The sequence below is a fragment of the Thunnus thynnus genome, chromosome 21, assembly GCF_963924715.1.
Source record: "Thunnus thynnus chromosome 21, fThuThy2.1, whole genome shotgun sequence".
Classification (NCBI taxonomy): Eukaryota; Metazoa; Chordata; class Actinopteri; order Scombriformes; family Scombridae; genus Thunnus; species Thunnus thynnus.
In genome coordinates, this window is record NC_089537.1 from 4,332,674 (window position 1) to 4,344,957 (window position 12,284).

General features: G+C 36.2%; 1 long non-coding RNA gene across 2 annotated transcripts in view; it reads left to right on the forward strand.

Moving 5' to 3' along the window:
- Positions 1-385: 385 nt before the first annotated feature.
- The window catches only part of LOC137172989 (uncharacterized), a 51,393-nt gene continuing 39,494 nt past the window's right edge, over positions 386-12,284 (forward strand). For both annotated transcript variants that reach the window (XR_010925095.1, XR_010925096.1), the window contains exons 1-2: positions 386-547; positions 746-785. This is a non-coding gene — a long non-coding RNA (uncharacterized lncRNA). The remainder of the gene's footprint in view (positions 548-745; positions 786-12,284) is intronic.

A 12,284-nucleotide genomic window follows, 5' to 3' on the forward strand; every position in this document is an offset into this window, starting at 1 on the left:
ACCCTCCAACTGGTGAAGTATCAGTTTTTGGGTCATGGAACAGATCTATGTTTTGGGACTTTAAGCCCACGTAGCTCTGTAGTGTTTTTTGTTTGTATTTGGTCTGCTGGTATTTAAGGCTTTCTTGAGCCTGCTTTGTTTTTGGTTGTCTGTTTGCACTGTTTCCCTCCTGTCTTCCTGTGCTCTTCCCCAGCCTGCTTTTCCCTCACACCTGTCCTGCATTCAGCCTCGTAGGCCCTGCCCTTTTCTCAGTGTTTTCCCCAACCTATCAGCTTCTTTCCTGTTCTCCTGTTTCATCTCCTCATTCCCCTCACTTGAGTTTCTCAGCCCATCTCCCCACCTGCACCTCATCTCCTCGTTAGTTCATTTTGTATTTCAGTCTTGTGTTTTAGTTCAGTCTTGTTGGATCCTTTGTAGCTCAGTTTTGTTCTGTCCTGTTCAGTTTTGCTTTGCCTGCATTTCTGAGACTTAACAAAGATAATTCTTCAGTTCCTGTGCCTGATGTCTCCTGCATTTGGGTCCATCTGCTCTGCTACTATGAACTTCTGTACTAAAAGTGAACTTTATAAATGTAGAAAAAAAAACAGTCGGTCACTTTTCAAATCAATTTAATATGATTTATTTCTGGCTTCAGGTTTATTTCTCCCAAAAAAGAACAACTCTGCTTGAAACATCTTGATATTTCAGTAAAAGCAATAAGTAGTAAATCATCAGAAATTGTTCTGGGCTGCTGTTTTTATTCCAGATCATCTTCATCCACCACTTCAAATCTGCGTTTGCCTGAGGTAACTGGATAACACTCCAATTTTCCCTGTGGTGGAGAGAGGCAGAAAAAAAGGTTAAACACTTAAACACAACATGTAATTTTCAACAATAAATGGATAATGAATGAATATTTACTTGGCTTTAAATTGAAGAATTGAGGGAATTTTCTGTTTTTCCCTAAATTCAGTACCAAATTATATTATTCTTTCCAGGATACTTGCAAGGAAGTAATTAGGACCATGAAATAGTGTGAACCAATCCTTGGCTGGAAAAGTTCAGTTAATACAGTATTTTGTTTTTACGGTTCAAATAATTTCAGAGAACTTTGCAGCTTGGCAGTAATCATAGGGGAAATAGAGACTGTTTAACTGGAACACTTCTAATTAATTAATTCCAATTTTTTAGCAGCAAAACCGAAAGTATTTTAGTAAGTGCAAAAATGTGATCATGCAAAAATGTGAAATTTGTCAACATGGTAAAAATCAAATTCATCATATCCTGCAAGGTTGGAAACCATTTTGATTTTCCAGACCTTCTAACCATAGCACACTATGTACTCGTAATATATCACATTTGTTAACCCAGCAGATTTTAACAGCTAATTCTCACCTCATTTATCTCCTTTTTGAGCCACGGGAGATTTGGGTTGAGACACTTCAAACCGTTGTCGGTTATAATCCTAGAAACAGAGAAATGAAACAATTAGACATTTTTATTATTACCTGAATGATGGCTGATGCTTCTATCCACAACAGCTCATTAAACATTAGTCCCACTGTGTTTTTTTTTATTAAATATTGACTTGAAGAGAGCCCAGTATTCCTCTGTTGTTGTTACAGCAGTGTCTTAAGTGTCAAATATCAGACAAACATTTATCATTTGACAGATTCCTTCATGCAACCAAACCTGAATGAAGCTGAAGCATCTTGTAATACAGTATATTTAACCCTGAAACAGCTATGATTTCAGGTCACTGAGTGGTGTTCTGGTATCATTAAGTTCTTCTCGACCAGTTTTCCAGCAGATTACAGTAATGACATTAGGAAGAGATGAATACAGATTCACTCAGGTTTAGTATGTTTAAAGACATGTTCAAAAAAACATGCTACACTTACAGGAAGGCATGGTGCCAGCAACCAGATCGTGGATGCTGTTCATAACACGCCTTGATTGGCCCAATAGAAGTCTTCCTTGGAGCATAGGCTGTCGTGCAGCAGGAAAATATCATGGGAGAACGTGCCAGACCTTCACACAAACAGAGAGAGTCACTGTGAATTAATTTTTTACTCATCAATACAACAAACATAACACACTGTTACACACTGGGAGGTACCCAGACAACATGATACGTCCAAGATTCAACATTAATTCTTCTTTATTCATATAGACATCAGGCTGTGATTCATTTCTAAAGGGGTTAAAAACTTAGAAACGTAGGTCTTTCCCAGTTTGTAGTTTTTATTGAAGCAAGACTCTACAGCTGCAAGGGGTTGCATAATGGGCCAGTATAAGATCAATAAGGAGCTTTTAGCTGTAAATCATACAAAGATATTCCAGTAGAGTCCAAGAATATAAATATAGACCTTTAAATTGTAACTACTGTTTTTTTTTATCTTGTTGTGGTCTATGCTCCTCATTGTTTTAGAGTTGACTTCTTGTAATCTAATTATTTTAGTATTTTTACTGTTTCCTCTGTTGGTTTTTACTTTTAATCAATTTATTTGTATAGCACCTTTCATACAGGTCAGTGTGATACAAAGTGTTTCACAGATCTCACATTGTAAACAAATGTAAACAGTAGAACGGGCACTATGCAACTATGTTTGAAAATGTGCTAAATAGATGAATACATAAATAAACAATAGTAATAATTATTATTATTTTTTACAAACTATACACTAAATGCTATTGTGTGCAGCAGTCTATAGGTCAGAGGAAAACCTTTCATGTACAGTACTACATTACTGTACAAATTATTATTGTTTTGTAAAAACATGAGATATTGTGCCTTATATTTGTTACATGAAGCACAAAATCATAATGACATTACAGATAAATAGTCTGTTGACTAGTATAACTTTATTACTCTGTATGTAAAACAATGTAAAAAGTGTAGATGAAGAGCTGTACCTCCTGATGCACAGAACAGCATCACGATAGCCAGGGTGAGCAGACAAATGCAGAGAGTCTTCCTCATCTTCAAACGCTTGTTGACACTGGATCTTTGCTGTAAACGCCTCCTGTGTTCAGTTACTAACAACTCGCTAAAGTCTAATGATGAGTGAACCAGAGAGGTGTGATCTTATATTCTGCAGATTCACAAAAAAGAGGAACAGTTCTTGTCAAGGGAAATGGACAGACTCACAAACGCCCTGGAGTTCGTTGGTTATGTCCATCTATGTTGAGGTTTGTTGTGCATCCTCTTAAGTGGTGATGCTGCAGCTTTTACATTCACACTTTACTGATGCCCACATCCAGACTGACCTGCACTGACTTCTCCAGCAGAGTACTACAATTCAACACCATCATATTCACAAGCCAACTCCCCAACAAGTTGAAGTTATTCAAACATTTCTTGGAGGCAGAGCTGCTCAAACCAGATCCTGGATTTCAGACATAAGTGTTTTTTTATATTCACTTATTAAGGAGAGTTTCTCCTTTGCAACTTCAAATTTGTGTGTTAGCTAACTGGCGCTTTGAAAAATGAAATGTTGAAATGTCTCTGCTCAACACAGTTACACAATCTTTCCAAATATTGCAATGCCCTCAGAAAGATCAGATGTGATATTAAAGTGTTTTTATAAATAATGGACAAATTCCTTATTCCAAAAAAATCAATATGGCAGGAACATTTTGTCATTAGCAGAAAAGGGATGTAAAATAGAAAAAAAGATAAGGTGGAACTGACTACCAGTCTAGTGATTAAAGGACGGGTTCGCAATTTTCCAAGACAACAGTCAGGAGCCCAAATGAACAGTGAAACATCTTCTTCTTGTTGTAATCATTCCTCCTGTTCATACTGACCATTAGAAGATCCCTTCATAAAGCACTCACAATGTAAGTGATGTGGGACAAAATCCACAGTCCTCCTGTGCAAAAAGTGTGCAAAAGTTTTGTGCAAATCAAGTAGATATCTGTCAATGTTACAGTCCTTTTAGTGCCAAAGTCCCTCTTTTTGTTGCTAAACTTCCACTGCAGCTCAGCTGGTTTTTAGTTAATACTGATATCAATAACTGACAGATGTTATTTCATCAGAAGCTCAGATAAAGTGGAACGACATGTAAATGTATATCATTGCTTCACATTACATTGCATTGTATTCTGTTAAGATACAGAAGAGAAGATATGTTGCAGATTATATTTAAGGACCACTGGAGATACTGATGCTTGTTGCATTGAACCTTTGTCCAGGCATTTTACTGCCTAGTTCATAATACATGTGCTCGATTGGAAGAGCAAACAGAACTGAAGTGAAATCTGAAATACTTTTGTCTTCACCTGGTTAATACTGAGAATATTTGTTTTATGACCAGATTGTTGTGAGAATGTGTTTCAGGCTGGTTTCTCTGAGCTGCAGGTTTAGTGTTTTCGTTACTTTTCACCCTCCAACTGGTGAAGTATCAGTTTTTGGGTCATGGAACAGATCTATGTTTTGGGACTTTAAGCCCACGTAGCTCTGTAGTGTTTTTTGTTAGTATTTGGTCTGCTGGTATTTAAGGCTTTCTTGAGCCTGCTTTGTTTTTGGTTGTCTGTTTGCACTGTTTCCCTCCTGTCTTCCTGTGCTCTTCCCCAGCCTGCTTTTCCCTCACACCTGTCCTGCATTCAGCCTCGTAGGCCCTGCCCTTTTCTCAGTGTTTTCCCCAACCTATCAGCTTCTTTCCTGTTCTCCTGTTTCATCTCCTCATTCCCCTCACTTGAGTTTCTCAGCCCATCTCCCCACCTGCACCTCATCTCCTCGTTAGTTCATTTAGTATTTCAGTCTTGTGTTTTAGTTCAGTCTTGTTGGATCCTTTGTAGCTCAGTTTTGTTCTGTCCTGTTCAGTTTTGCTTTGCCTGCATTTCTGAGACTTAATAAAGATAATTCTTCAGTTCCTGTGCCTGATGTCTCCTGCATTTGGGTCCATCTGCTCTGCTACTATGAACTCCTGTACTAAAAGTGAACTTTATAAATGTAGAAAAAAAAACAGTCGGTCACTTTTCAAATCAATTTAATATGATTTATTTCTGGCTTCAGGTTTATTTCTCCCAAAAAAGAACAACTCTGCTTGAAACATGTTGATATTTCAGTAAAAGCAATAAGTAGTAAATCATCAGAAATTGTTCTGGGCTGCTGTTTTTATTCCAGATCATCTTCATCCAGGACTTCAAATCTGCGATTGGCTGAGATATCTGGCTCACACTTCAATTTTCCCTGTGGTGCAGAGAAGCAGAAGGAAAGGTCAAAAAAGACAGAGCAGATGTCCATTAAATTCATTATATCTTAGTGAATTTTTTTTATCGCTGAGTTGTACTGCTTGACTCTTTTTTATGTACTTTTAAATTACTTTTGCTTTATTTGGATACATTGTAAAACCAGTAATTCCTCAAACGTCACAGCATTAACAGTGACACGACTGCTTGCTGATGAACGCACTGAACTGCATTTCAACAGTGAGGTGATCACTTGGCTTACAAGAATCGTAATGAACTACGAATCTTTGAACTGAACTGAATGAAGCAATTTTAAGTGAGCAAAATGATTTATAGTTTCCACCACTAGGGCAGCAACAAGGATATGATCCCTCACCAGCTTCCCACCCACCAACATGGGGTGTATATATTTATATATATATATATATATATATATGTGTGTGTGTGTATATATGTATATATATATATATACATACATATATATATATGTGTGTGTGTGTGTGTGTATATATGTATATATATATATATATATATATATATATATATATATATATATATATATATATATATATATATATATATATATATATATGTGTGTGTGTATGTGTATATATATATATGTATGTATATGTATGTATGTATGTATGTATGTATGTATGTATATGTATATATATATGTATGTATATGTATGTATGTATGTATATATGTATGTATGTATGTATATATATATATATATATATATGTGTGTGTGTATATGTATGTATGTATGTATGTATATATATATATGTATGTATATGTATATATATGTATATGTCTCCAAAAGAGCCACTTTCTTACAACAAATGAGTAGTAAACTTACCTTTAATTTAATAATGATTAGGTTACAACTAGGGATGTGCAGAGAGCCCAGTATTTGTATTTGTATCTGTATTTGTTGAGGCAGCAAAATTATTTTTATTTGAATAAAAGTGGAAAGAGGCTTAAAAATCCTGTTTTTGTTTTTATTACGCTTTTAATTGTAGAAATTTAAAGTGTTACAATAAGTGTTCATAAATAAACTACCTTATGAAGGAGGTCCCCACACAGGGTCTTGAACTGGAGTCTCCCAGATCATAGACGACTGCGCTGACTACTGAGCTAAAAGTTTACTCATTGCCTCATTGCAGAGAGATCTCTAACTAACAAATATTTTTTTAAATGTTTGTATGAAACAGATATTCGTAAAAAAAAAAAAAAAACAACAAAAAAAAAACATTATTTGTGCTTTGCCAAATAATGTATTTGTATTCGGGCACACCCCTAGTTACAACATTACTTATATTAGATGCTCTACTCTCTGAGTGTAATATATCTCCTTTTATGGGCCCATAGTTTCTGAATAATTTAATGATAACAATAATAATAATAATGATAATAATAATATTAACAACAACAACAACAATAATATTTATAATAATAATAATAATCTATCACAGGGAACATAGAGACTGTGTTAAATTGGTACACTTCAGATTAATTGATTCCAATCAATTGCTAGTATAACCAAGAGAGAATCTTTTAGTCAAGTGAACATGCAAAAATGTGAAATTTGTCAACATGGTTAAAACTGAAATTCATCATGTACGGAGGACAAAGTTCTCAATATTTACTGAAATTTAACTTTTCTGTCAAGGTAATTTATACTTTCCCTAAATTTGGTACCAAATTACAGCACGTTATTCTCTCCAAGATACTTGTGTGGAAATAATTAGGAAATCACAGGCTCGTAAAATAACGTGTTACTTTTTTCTCTTTATGTGAACCAAACCTCAACTGGAAAAGTATTACAGTATTTTGTTGTGTTCTCAGATATAGTTCACTAAAATATACACTTACTAATTACAAGCAAAACAGTAGTTTAAGCAGTTAAGAAAAGTCAACGTCATCCTGCAAGTTTTGAAACGATTCTGATTCTCCAGACCTTCTATCTATAGCACACTATGGACTCGTAATATATCACGTTTGTTAACCCAGCAGATTTTAACAGCTAATTCTCACCTCATTTATTTCCTTTTTGAGCCACGGGAGATTTGGGTTGAGACACTTCAAACCGTTGTCGGTTATAATCCTAGAAACAGGAAACAGAGAAATGAAACAATTAGACATTTTTATTATTACCTGAATGTAGGCTGATGTTTCTATCCACAACACCTCATTAAACATTAGTCCCACTGTGTTTTTTTTTATTAAATATTGACTTGAAGAGAGCCCAGTATTCCTCTGTTGTTGTTACAGCAGTGTCTTAAGTGTCGAATATCAGACAAACATTTATCATTTGACAGATTCTTTTATGCAACCAAACCTGAATGAAGGTCAAGTATCCTGTAATACATATATTTAACCCTGAAACAGCTATGATTTCATGTCACTGAGTGGTGTTCTGGTATCATGAAGTTCTTCTCGACTGGTTTTCCAGCAGATTACAGTAATGACATCAGAGAGAGATGAATACAGATTTATTCAGGTTTAGTATGTTTAAAGCAGTGGAGGCTGGTCCATAGAGGCAGAGGAGGTTGATCCTCCTCTATCTTTTGAGAGGCAAAAGGGAGATCAAAATATAAAAAAGAATATTTGGTTGAAATAAACCATTACCAAATCTCAATATTATTTATAAAGTATTTTTTCTCTCTTCTTTGGAAAAAATCCATTACTGAAATTCTGTTTAAAATACTTCAACAGCGACACCTGCAGGGCAGGAGGAGAAAGGGCAGTGTGTGAAGTGGAGGGGGGGCAATTGGTGGAGGTGGAGTGGGGGACAGAGGAGGACGGGTGCCTGCTGTCCTCCGCAGGGCGGGCTCTCTTACATTGGACTCAATGTATTTCATTTTTTTTCATGCTAATCTGTGGTTGGCCATGACACGTAAAATGATGCTCCAAGGGAGGACATCCTCTCTAACCAATCAACAACCAGAATGCAATATTGACATCGAGTTGGTCCAATGATAGTTTCCAGAATTCATCTTCAATTCTCTCCACTGTAAGGCAGAGTAGCAGCAGTAGATAGCTCCTTGCGTTAGCCAATGCAACAGCTGGCTTGTTGTAGCAGCCTGAAGGACTCTTTATACATCCATGGAAGGACTGTTAAGGACTGTTGTTAAGCTAACGGGAGAAATTATCTGGACTGGGCAGCGCAGCAGCAGCAGGACATTGCCAGGGAGGCTGGAGAGAGAAGCAACCAGAGAAACAACCGGGAGAGTTAGTTTGTCATTGTTGCTAATGATATCAGACTGGTTAACCAGCAGCCATAAAGTTCTGTTAACTAACAAACAAGATGACCAACAGCCACAAATGGATGTTATTACATGAATATTTCATCTCCATGAAAGACAGAAGAAAACGTCAGATAACGTGCGTCAGATACAGCTTCTCTCTCTCTGTCTCTTTGGTCGCTAATTTAATCTCTGATGGTTAAATGTCTCTCTGTGTGGCTGTTGTTTGAATTTATCTCCTACACAAGAATGCAGCAGAGATCATATAATGTGTTGTGGGTAACATTAGTTTGCTTGTTGAAGTCACAGTGAGCTGTCTGGACTCACTCATTCATTCGTTTTTAATTGAACGGTTGTTCAGTCACCTGTTGATGTTGTATGATTAGTGAATGAGTGCAGGAGGTCTGGCTGCTTGCTTCTGACAGTTTCTTTAGTTTGTTTTAAGCTGAGCTGTATATTGAGTAATAAGCTTAAAGTAACTAGAATAACAAGTGTTAACTAGTTGTGTAACGGATTCTAGTTGATCCGTGATCCGTACGGATCGCCCCCCACAGTTCGGCAGGTATATGAACTGCGGATTAATTGCAAAATTTAATGTCTCATTTAAGACAAAGTAAACAAACTGCTGTAAGTACAAGTCATGGACAGACAGCATGTCGCTAACAGGGATTTTGAAGAGCAATGATCAAACCAGCGTCTGACGGTTCCGAAGTAACATTTGAGTTATGTTTACCTGCTGTTTAATGTGCTGCAGCTGAGCCACTAACTGACGTTAGCGGTGAATGTCTGTTATCATCAAGTTTTGATGATGTGGACAGAGGCTGTTTCATTCACCGTTTAAAAGAGGAAGGTTTCATGCCTCATATTACAATAACTGAGCATTGAATATTTTATATATTTTTATTTTATTCAAACATTGGACATCTTAAATGTTGTTTTCATTTAAGACCATGTGCAAAAGTTTCTTGCTGTTTCTGGCTGTAAGTGTGTTACAGAATAAATGGAAAACAAAGTTTTATTTGTCTCCCCCTTTTTTTCGCTGATCCTAATAATGATCTGATCCGTGACTCAAATCCGTGATATGATCCGAACCGTGAGGTTTGTGTTCATGTTAACACCCCTAGTGTTAACATGTCAGCTTTGTAGACTATATTTTGTATGTCATACATATAGATAAGAGTGTGTAAGTCATGTATTTGATACATGCATTAATACTTTCTGATGTGAACACTTTTAGATGTTTTTAGTGTTCAATCTTTTTAGTTTTCAGCACTGATCTGAACCTGTATCACATTATAAGCTTTGTGCTTCTTTATATATTTCTGTATACTAAGAGAATATATTGGAAACACGTGTAAATCATGTGATATGTTGTCCGTTTTTGATGAGAACATAAATTTGTTGTCACAATAGAACAATACTATAAATTTGAATTTCACTTTGTTGGTAAAATCACACATCTGTATCACTCCATGGCTAAAATTAGCTCTTCTTTGTTTAGAAACAATATGTATATGCTAAATGTCTTTAAAGAAGCAGCCTTTTCACCACTCAAGCAAATTGTTTTATTGGCATATAAAATTTCCCCCCACCCCTCCGATTTCATCAGGTGGACAATGATATAGTTTGATGTGGTTTGTTGTAAGATTCCATGTTGGTTTTCCTCCTGTCCTCCCCAATTTTTTGAGTCACCAGCCGCCACTGGTTTAAAGACATGTTCAAAAAAACATGCTGTACTTACATGAAGGCATGCGGGCACCCCTTTCGTGGTTGCTGTTCATAACACGCCTTGATTTGCCAATCCTTCTTCAGAGCATAGGCCTTCTCGCAGCAGGAAATTGCCATGCCAGGACCTGCCAGACCTTCACACAGAGAGAGTCACTGTGAATTAATGTTTTACTCATCAATACAACAAGCATGACACACTGTTACACACTGGGAGGTACCCAGACAATATGATCGGTCCAAGATTCACCACTAATACTTCTTTATTCATATAGACATCAGGCTGTGATTCATTTCTAAAGGGGTTAAAAACTTAGAAACGTAGGTCTTTCCCAGTTTGTAGTTTTTATTGAAGCAAGACTCTACAGCTGCAAGAGGTTGCATAAAGGGCCAGTATAAGATCAATAAGGAGCTTTTAGCTGTAAATCATACAAATATATTCCAGTAGAGTCAAAGAATATAAATATAGACCTTTAAATTGTAACTACTGTTTTTTTTATCTTGTTGTGGTCTGTGCTCCTCATTGTTTTAGAGTTGACTTCTTGTAATCTAATTATTTTAGTATTTTTACTGTTTCCTCTGTTGGTTTTTACTTTTAATCAATTTATTTGTATAGTACCTTTCATACAGGTCAGTGCGATTCAAAGTGTTTCACAGATCTCACATTGTAAACAAATGTAGACAGTAGAACAAGCACTATGCAACTATGTTTGAAAATGTGCTAAATAGATGAATACATAAATAAACAATAGTAATAATAATTATTATTTTTACAAACTATACACTAAATGCTATTGTGTGCAGCAGTCTATAGGTCAGAGGAAAACCTTTCATGTACGGTACTACATTACTGTACAAATTATTATTGTTTTGTAAAAACATGAGATATTGTGCCTTACATTTGTTACATGAAGCACAAAATCATAATGACATCACAGATCAATAGTCTGTTGACTAGTATAACTTCATTACTCTGTATGTAAAACAATGCAAAAAGTGTAGATGAAGAGCTGTACCTCCTGATGCACAGAACAGCATCACGATAGCCAGGGTGAGCAGACAAATGCAGAGAGTCTTCCTCATCTTCAAACGCTTGTTGACACTGGATCTTTGCTGTAAACACCTCCTGTGTTCAGTTACTAACAACTCGCTAAAGTCTAATGACGAGTGAACCAGAGATGTGTGATCTTATATTCTGCAGATTCACAAAAAAGAGGAACAGTTCTTGTCAAGGGAAATGGACAGACTTACAAACGCCCTGGAGTTCGTTGGTCATGTCCATCTATGTTGAGGTTTGTTGTGCATCCTCTTAAGTGGTGATGCTGCAGCTTTTACATTCACACTTTACTGATGCCCACATCCAGACTGACCTGCACTGACTTCTCCAGCAGAGTACTACAATTCAACACCATCATATTCACAAGCCAACTCCCCAACAAGTTGAAGTTATTCAAACATTTCTTGGAGGCAGAGCTGCTCAAACCAGATCCTGGATTTCAGACATAAGTGTTTTTTTATATTCACATATTAATGAGAGTTTCTCCTTTGCAACTTCAAATTTGTGTGTTAGCTAACTGGCGCTTTGAAAAATGAAATGTTGAAATGTCTCTGCTCAACACAGTTACACAATCTTTCCAAATATTGCAATGTCCTCAGAAAGATCAGATGTGATATTAAAGTGTTTTTATAAATAATGGACAAATTCCTTATTCCAAAAAAATCAATATGGCAGGAACATTTTGTCATTAGCAGAAAAGGGATGTAAAATAGAAAAAAAGATAAGGTGGAACTGACTACCAGTCTAGTGATTAAAGGACGGGTTCGCAATTTTCCAAGACAACAGTCAGGAGCCCAAATGAACAGTGAAACATGTTCTTCTTGTTGTAATCATTCTTCCTGTTCATACTGACCATTAGAAGATCCCTTCATAAAGCACTCACAATGTAAGTGATGTGGGACAAAATCCACAGTCCTCCTGTGCAAAAAGTGTGCAAAAGTTTTGTGCAAATCAAGTAGATATCTGTCATTGTTACAGTCCTTTTAGTGCCAAAGTCCCTCTTTTTGTTACTAAACTTCCACCGCAGCTCAGCTGGTTTTTAGTTAATACTGATATCAGTAACTTACAGATGTTACTTC